This window comes from Dysidea avara, chromosome 12 (assembly GCF_963678975.1).
Source record: "Dysidea avara chromosome 12, odDysAvar1.4, whole genome shotgun sequence".
NCBI lineage: Eukaryota > Metazoa > Porifera > Demospongiae > Dictyoceratida > Dysideidae > Dysidea > Dysidea avara.
The window spans coordinates 20,650,545-20,660,349 of record NC_089283.1 but is presented as its reverse complement, the minus strand read 5'-3'; the positions used below and the strand labels follow the sequence as shown (position 1 = coordinate 20,660,349).

At 39.2% G+C, this 9,805-nt stretch overlaps 1 long non-coding RNA gene across 1 annotated transcript; it reads right to left on the bottom strand.

Moving 5' to 3' along the window:
* Window positions 1–4,905: 4,905 nt before the first annotated feature.
* LOC136241566 (uncharacterized) lies at window positions 4,906–9,223 on the bottom strand. Its single transcript, XR_010694332.1, has 3 exons — window positions 8,908–9,223; window positions 6,526–6,545; window positions 4,906–4,951 (listed from the first exon to the last, which is right to left on the bottom strand). It is a non-coding gene; the product is annotated as an uncharacterized lncRNA (long non-coding RNA).
* Window positions 9,224–9,805: the final 582 nt, after the last annotated feature.

The following is a 9,805-nucleotide window of genomic DNA, read 5'->3' as shown; positions in this document are numbered from 1 at the left end:
CAACTTTCCACCACAACTAAATCTACTGGTGATACTATCAGCTATGTGACCAAGATTTGATATAATTGACTTCTCAGCCGTCTCCTTCAGTGGCTTTGGATTCTCTATCTTCTGTTACTTACTATCCCAGGCCCACATTATTTCTAAGACTTTCAGTTAAAATTCTCTGCTAACTAAACAACAGAGTATAACATGAAACGCAGAGCAATGCAGCCTGTTTTATAGGCTTCTAAGAGTTGGGCATGTTTAAACAGGAAAATAGCATTGGAATTCAAAGAGTTGGGCATGTTTAAAAAGGCATATGGTGTTGATTATTGACAATGGTGCACTCATAACACAGTCAGCAAATTCTGTTTCAAACCTTCAACAAAGAGAAGGCCAGCATCTGGATTCAGTGGACTAGGTGGAATGGACTGGTAGAATGGACAGGACTAGTAGAATGGTGGAATGACCTCTAACTCTAATAGACTTTTATAAAGACCATGCTAATACACTGTGCATTTAATTAATTGACACATTTACAGTCAAATTCTCAAGGATCACTGGCAAAATCGTGTCATACTAACCACCCAATACACAGAATTACTTAGTACAGTGGAACCTCCCTTATCTGGGCCTCTGTTATCTGGGCACCTCCATTGTCTGTAGGGGAATTAGTACAGCCCAAATTAATAGGTAGCTGGAAAAGGCGGATACGATTGGACACGGACACGGACACACACATGGACACGGACATTTTCAAAAAGCACTTTTACATTTATATAACAGTTATTTTTCATACCTAACATTGTTTTTACAGCGGTCTTCACTTCCAGACCCGGGATTCAATCTTGTCATAGCACTTATCCATTTATAAGCGCACGTGTGAAGGACTAGACCAGCACTTTACAAAATGGCAAAGACCATAATATGGTGTTCATCTTAGCTTAGCAGGTCAAATCCACAATCTTATGCCTTTTAGTATAAGGCGCAGGCGCTTGACCAAGCATTGAGGGTTTCAGGTTGGGACATGCCAGCTTAATCTCTATGACACTGAATTAGATTTCTACAGCATGTTTACAACACTATATGGTCTTTAGAGTGCTAGTCTATCATTCACACATGCACTTATAAATGGATAAGTGCTATGACAAGATCAACACCTGGGTCTGGAAGCAAATGCTGCTGTAAAAACAACATTAGGTATGAAAAATAACTGTTTTATAAATGTAAAATTGTATTTTAAAAAATAGCCGTGTCCGTGTCCACGTCTGTGTCCGAGTGTATTCGCCTTTCTAGCTACCCCAAATTAATCACATGGCTTGTAGTCTATTGGCTATAATGAAGTGTGATGAATACACAAGGAGGGAGCCTAAAGGTTAGTGTTAACCTGTTTGGTGGCTTGTTTATTCTACTAAAATAATAACTACCTCTTGGTCGCTAGGTGATAATACATTTGTATAGCCCAGGGGAGTGACCATAACTACTATGCAATGACTGCTTCTTCTGTCTGTAAAATTTTATAGCACTAACTGATAGCAATGACAATATCACTTATATTTAAGTCAGTTACTTTAGCACATTAGCATGTTATTCTTAGTTACGGACACTTTCTGAGATATGGACAGTAGTATGTACCAGACAGCTGGGAAAATCCATACATTGGCATGTTATAACAATGATTTTGTTCAATACCAAAGTAGGGATTTTCCCACAAAGCTATGCTGTATTATGAACATCACATTTTAAACGCTCTGTAACTCCAGTCGAGTGTTTTAGTAACCCCTGCGCTTATCCATGCCTGTAAGTAAACGGGAACAGGGATAACCGGTCTCTCGTGCACTATCGCATGGTTATATGATGCAATCGCATACTTTCAGAATGTCGATAACAAGTATTGTAGACGATTCTTCAAAGTAATAACGTTACTAATAAAGAGAAACAGTAAGGAGAGGGATTATATAGGTTGGAGTAACGTGTTGCTACTTTTGTACACCTCAAAACAGTGATCTCGTGCCTGTATGAGCATGTGCACTTACACAAATGCTAGAAAACCAGACTTAGAGATAATCGCTTCAGCTGTCAACAGGTTAGTGGTGTTTATTGTATTATTATAAACAGTGCTAGCCTATAAAGTTGTGAAATTTTGCCATAACTCATTTTTTGCATTTAAAGTTATATAATGGATTTATGGTTGCTCTTGTGTAAACAGCAACTTGATAATAAAATTCCTTGTTCTATAGCGAGTAATATGGTATATAGTTTTATATGATTATATGGTATGATGTGTAAGTTACAGCAGTTTAGAAGCAGTAGATTGGAACCTCTGCAAATTTGGCGGTGAAGGGGTTAATATATTAGTTTTTTGTTTTTTTTGTTATAGCATATATACAGCTATACACGTTTGACTGTTCTATTAGGGTGACTGCTGTATTAGAGTATCTCGAGTCAGCAATTCACCTATCATGCTGGGGTGTCACTATTTGTGACCAGGCCTGTGAAAATAGGGCATGTGGGTAACATGATTTTTGCCTACTTTTTCAAACTTCCATCACTCGTAACTCTTTGTACCATTATGGTATAGCAATGTAATTTTCAGCTATTAGTAAGTATTTAATTGGCTTTATGATACAAGTTACAGAATTCAACTATTGTGTTTCAATACTGAGATATGACCTGTAGAATGATGGGGTGTAGTTTGTACCCACATGCCCTATTTTCGCAGGCCCAGTCACATTTCATATTTCAATACTAACGGGGCGTGACTTCACAATAGGTTCAAGACAATGCCCATGGTTGATTAATAACGATTGAGCATGGGGACCATACCTCTTAAAAATCTATTTACTCAAGGTAGCTACCTACTAAGTGCAAGTGCTAAAAATAATTTTGTGGCATCTAAATATGCTGCTCGAGGAAGGTGTTGATACAGAATATTAATGCCTTGATATGCTTTCATAGCATCAAGAATTGTTGAAAATAAAAAGAAAGACAAGGCACAGAGGGTACCCCAAAAGACACATGCCACTGGTATTTTAGTGTTCCTGACAAGGCATTAGCAATGTGCATTAATTTATACCAATCAAACTCTACGGTTAGTCTTCATGGTGTTATTTTAAAGACGACACCAGCTGGATCACATGATCTTAACAAGTACTCGAGTACCAAGTTTACTATCCAAGTACTAAAATCCTTAACAACAAGTACTTGAGTATTTCTTTCAGCCCTGCAATTTACTTTGAAGGCATGTTTGGGCTTCACTGTACCCGAACAATACCGTCAAGCCATCATGAAGAAAAGATTTAGGAAACCCATACCTTACTATTTAGTACCATTGACTTAAAACAATTGGGGGATGTACGTAGGTAACATGCACAATTTACAGTCTTCCCATTATTGGAATGTTGCCGATAATGCTCCACAGTCTTATACCAAAAGGTGTAGATCATAGCCCACCTCTCAGTAATTCATTTCAGTTGTACAGCAGATGTCCTTACCTGGTCAATGTAGTGGGCAGTTCCATTAATGATCTCCCTTCTCTGCTTCAGGTCCACCTCCGTTGTGTCTCTAGACAGTGAAATGTATTCCACTTCTCTCTGAGTTAGCTCCTGCAAATATTAAAAAAATAATCTAATGCCACCAGGAAATTCAACGTGTAATACAATATGGTATGTTATTTAAAATCATCAGTTGATACACAAACGTTGTACAGTGAGTGGAGAGTCAATCATACGAACATCAATTAGCCCATACACTAATTATCTGAATGCCAAATCAACTGTTTAATTTGTCAATATAATTATGTATGTTCAATTACAGTAATTGTATGATGATTGGTAATTTTGATTTTACGTACTTTTTAGTTATACGATTGCCTTCCACACAAGATAACTGACTCTCCATTGTATTTATAAACAAGTGCACAAAAAATTGGAATTTTCAACTAGAGTAGGGACCATAACACATCAATAAAAAGTACAGAAACAAGCTGGAGTAGTGCATGATATTAAATCACAGTAAAACATTAAGAAGTGTTATATCAATACTGTGCTCAAGGTACCATAACGGAAATGCACAGTAGGGATATAACACTTCTTATTGTTGTACTGTGACTTAATATCATGCACTACTCTAGCTTGTTTCAGTACTTTTTATCGACGTGCTATGGTCCCTACTCTAAGTTGAAAATTCCATTTTTGTGTACTTGTTTGTTAACTTTTTTGTAAAATTAATAATAATTATTATGACTGGTGAATCCACGCATACCACATCAAAAGAAAGAAATGTCGCCACGCGCCACAGTTATATCAATTATCGCCTGAAAAGTGAAGTATCCATTACGCTTCGTTGTCAGCTATGTTCAACCCGTTACATAGCAGTACGAATCGAGAACTGTTCGAAAAGCACCTCTGCAATCAAAGTAGCTACTATGTAAAATATGGACAATTTCCATTACGATGGGAAGCCATCAAGTGCTACTGCCAAATCAACACTTTTTGCTGTCAGCAAAGACGAATGGGACACAAAGAAGGACACTGGTAAGTCCATGAAGAATGCATTGTACGTGCTGTGGTATGCCAAAAGGCACTTCTTGGGCTGAAGCGACATCCAACAGTGAAAAAATCAATTTCGTAGCCTTAGCTGTTATCAAGTTACACTTGTCTGAAGGAAATGTATTTTCTAGCGATTGAATGCAGTGAATTAGCAAGAAAATAAGCTCCCACATGAATATGGTAGTAGTGTCACGTGATGCATGGTATAAATAATGCTGTGTGGTGTGTATTAATTCACTCTAGGCCATGTGTGTGAACAGGTTGGCTGCATTATTTATCACGATCCAAGATGGTGGAAGAAAAGATCGACCTTCTTATGGAGAAGTTCAGTCAGAACCAGCAGGAGATGGACGCGAAGCTAACCTCAGCTATCGCCGGCTTGACCACAATCGACTGATCTCCTATACTCAAAACATCCCCTAAAATATAACATGTACAGTGAAGGCCATAGTACTGTGCATAGACATTACTTCATTACAATATTGGAATACATTACTGAGGAAAGAAAGATATCATGTTTTGTTCACTTCCAACAAATAGTGATTACCGTTTACTGCACCTTCCCAACCCTTCTCCACTACACCATTATCCTATTCCTTACCTTCAAGGCTGTAACATATTGTGCATTCTCCATGGTCAATGTATAATTCTAGTATTGCATCAGAATATCTTGCAATGGCAGATCCAGGATGGGGCATTTGGGGCAAATCCCCTCCCTCCATCCCATTGTGGAGAAGCCCAGCATAGTGGGCTGGCTACTTCCTTTATTGAAATGATAGGCCAAAATCAGTTTAGCTATATAAAACATGCAAATTATTACCATTTATTGCAAATTCATCTAAAACTAAAATCAAAGTAGTTGTCAAACTGTCACCCAGCACCTTCGTGCATACTAAGTGCCTCTAAAAATAATTATGTGCTGCTGGTGTATGTTAGGTTGAGTAATGTTGTTAAAATAAATTTTTCGTGGATTCACAAACACTCCCAAAATGTATTAGATTATATGATATTTCGAGGCTAAAATTTTCACTGATAACTCCCAAAACTGTGAAATCAGTGAAAATTTTCCCCCTCGAAATATTTAGATTATATGGTAGCCTTTAAACAACTTTTAAGACTTCACAACCATCTACAAAGCTTAAAATGGCAAAAATAAACAGTGAAACATTACTAAGAGGTGATTATTTGCTGCTTCAAATATACAGCAACTAACAAGAGATTCCACTCTCCCAAACCACCTACAACTTAGCCTGTTTGTGCCCCTCCCCTTGCCAACTCCTGGATTCGCCCCTGCCTTGAGAATGCAACATTCTTAAAAGATAACACATTAATGTCATTGTACATTTGATAGTCTTCTTTGGTAAGAAACTCTCTAGCCACTTGAAGGTCAAGCTGTAGATGCATAGCCCTAGACATCAAATGCATAGGCAGGTAGGTAACATTCTATGGCATGTGTCAACATCATTTACAAGGCAATTTGTACAATCAATTTGCAAACAATAGGTGTGAATATAGTCTCACCAGCTAGATGATATTGTTTGTCTATCTGTCATAATTTTGGTTTCTCACACTACACATGTACACACACACGCACATGTACGTACGCACATATACGTATGCGCGTGCACGCACGCACGCACTTCTGCTGAGTTGCTGAGCAAACAACTAACAAGAGTTGAATTTAAGCCAGGTGAGCGAACCCCCCAGGAGGATGGATGGGCAAGGATGAAAGCTAGCATCTGGGACCGTGTCAAGAAAGCGGATGCTTCATCTCATGCAACAAAATACAGTGTGCATGAATATTATTGGCTTCCAAGATCAATGCTAAGGGTATCCCCAGACCCAACCAGGGGAGCCACACCACCAACAGTGCTGTGCTACCAGGCCCCATGACGTCGCAGCACAAACGCATACCCCATTTTATATACACTAACATATTCCTACACTGGTGCTGTTAACAGGCACCAATCACTGATTAGCTCCACGTGGTTACCTCTTGAACTGGAAGACGACCTCCCGAGGGGTCCGCAACGCAGCGAAATCGCGTACGAGATTCAGAATCTTTACGGATTCACCGGAGATTCAGGGATTCCGAGGGATTCAGTCGAGATTTACTAAGATTCCCCGGAATTCATGCAGATTCGCTGAGATTCGGTGGGATTCACCCAAGATTCAGTGGGATTCACTCGAGATTCAGTGGGATTCACCCGAGATTCAGTTTATATTCAGTGAGATTCACCCTAGATTCAGGCAGTGAGGTTCACCCGTGATTCGAGGATTTAGCCCGGCCAAAGCTCAGAGGTCGGCATTCTAGCGACTAAATATGTTCACCAGGATATATTGTTATTATCTACTTTACCAGTTAGGCACTGGAGGGTGTACATTAGTGTCAAAAGCAGCTCTAAGGGAAGTTTTGGATTCTGCTTCGCAGAAGTGTATTACAGCATCTCAAAGAATATTTATGGCTAGGGATTGTCGTGAGTGGTTTCCTGCCTCCCTGCAGACTGACTCTTTAGTTAGTTAAATGTACATGCATGACGGTATACTTTCTTTATGTTTTGTACTCCCTTGCCATGCCCACCCAGGCATTTTTAACCAACCCTGTCTGGTGGTCGCATGCATGTGACCGAGGATTCCTTAATGTTAGTGTAAATGTTTGTGTCTCAGTCATATATAATAATGATGGTTTTCTCTCTCTCTTCAGCTAGTGAATATCATATATATAAGTTTGGCATTGTAGCTACGTAACTTGGACAACACTGATCAAGCAGCATGGACTCAGTAGCTAGCTAGCTCTTCATACTGGCTCAGTGTGATGATTCCTTGTACCAAAATTTAACTTCCGAATGTCCAGCTTATATATATATATAGGCTGCCACTATAGTACCATTAGGCAATTTGCAGTTGTAGCTGCTTGTATTATACATATATGTACAAGTGTAATATTTCTTGTAGCAGATGTATCATGTACATAAATATACCTCACCATTTTTAGTACATTCCATGGAGATGGCTAAGTTGGACTGAGACTCAGAATAAAACTATGTACTATATGCATCTATACACCAACATCAAGATGATGCATGACAAGTAATCATGCCATGTGTACACTAACATAACATATTAACTGTAAGGATTTCACTTTTCATTTACAGTTTTTACAAAACCATTTTTGTCCTGGTACAATATTGCTATCAGTGCCTATGTACTCAAAGTAAAACCATTCTTTACACGTCATTTGGCCACATCGCACCATTTCCTTTTTCTTGTCATTTGGTGACCTACAGTAACAATACACTTCTGTTTTCACAATCTTTGATTGAAGCACTCTTCTCTCCCTGATAGTCGGAAATAGGGCCATTTTTTTAGTCTCAAGGAAAGTAAGTGTTCTCTCATCAAGCCTTGATTGTACACAATTGATGATGGATCTTGTCCATGGGCAATACTGGTAATATAAGCGGCTGCAACAGTCCACAATCATTGTCTCCAGATTGTTTGTTAACATTAGCAATTCCAACGGTAAAATACTTGTTCTTGGTAAACACAAGTTGCGACAGCAGTAATCTTGTGTGCTCATGGAGCAAAGAGTACTTAGAATCATATAGAATAACATCATGCAGCACTATCAGCATTTCCACTAGCCGATGCTACTACCCAATGATTATGGTTTACCAAAAGTATCTGCAACAATGTCATTCCTGTGGGCATTGGTGTCATTTTCTGTAAATCTTGTTTCAGGGTATCTTGCAAAGAATGAATATGAGGAAATTGGCACTTCAACCTTGACTGTTAGCTAGGTATTATTGAAAAAGCACAACATGGCATGCAATTCAGTCCTCAATTTAGTCTCAACACTATTAAGCCTGTTGATTTTATTCAAGGATTAGGCTTTTCACCTAGCTTGACAAAACTTCTTGATGAAACGTGGATTTAACACGATTTAACAGCAAAGTTCTGTCCTCCATACGCGAAGCGGTTTGTTTTCTATGTACCTGTCATCATTTAGTCTGCCTTCCACACCTCGCTCCGAGCTGCCCTCGCATCTGTCCAAGTCCTGAGCCAAATCCACTGCAACTTCAGACATCGAGCTAGCACTGATCGAATAACCAACTATTGTACAACACAGTCAACACCTGAGCTATTGCCAGCTATCACAACGTACCAGTGTTAGCAACAGACAAAGGTGAGCTCTTGCATTAGCCAAGTCAGTGCAACGACACCTCGAACGACACGAGGTAACCCCTCCAGCTGATCGCGAATTTGTCGTAGATCACGTGATCAATATCCGGGAAATTCCCGAAAATCTCGTGATAAGATTCAAAGATTCAGGCTCAAGGTGTACGAGATTCAGGTTGCGTTGCGGACCCCTCGCGACCTCCTCACACTCAATGGTGTATTGAGCACTCGTCGTAGCTGCTCCAGCCTTTTAGAAGCACCATCATTGTTGAGACGTGGCATGATGGCTCTCATTATTCACCGCAGACAGAGACCAACGACGAGACTCTCCAAATCGTCCGAACTCGCCAAGATAATTAAGGAGATAAGCGCATTAGAAATTTAAATAACTGAATGAGCATCGCAGCAGTATGGCGCTACGTAATTTCATTCCCTCACAGTTCCGAATGTATTAACAGTGTCATAGTCTAACAGCATTCAAGCCACTTACAACAAGTTGAGTGAAATTTAGAGCAGTTGAGTGTATTTAGTGTAGACTACGCGTCGATACGAAACCCACAAGCATTTACAACGTGAAAAATAACGTTATAAATACATAATGTAAACACACGTACATTGGGATTGGCACTGCTGATAATGACGTCAGCATTTCGGTAAAAATAATGCGGGCCAGATGTTGGCGTCACTTCCCTCCGCAAGTGCCATCCCCACTGCGCTGTCTGCTTTCCGAAAAAAAAAGCAAAACAGAAAACACAACTAAAAAAAAAGCAAACTGTTATTGTTTAAAAAAAAAAAAGTAAAAGTGTTAGTGTAAACAAAGAGGAATAGCAGCACAGTGTAGTGTTTTTTTTATACAGCAGTGTAGAATTTTTTTAATCTTTCTATCCCATTCAGACACAAAAAGATTAATTTGCAGTTCACTGTACAGACTCCTGTGTACTTCGATTTCCTCATGCAGTGTAACCCCAGCCCCAGCTGGATCAGCTCCTGTAGCCTTCTACTAAGACAATATCAATTTTGGCTATTATGCTAACAATTTAGCTATCTAGCTACTGATGTGTTTAGTGAAAATCATGATTATGAATTCTATACAATTA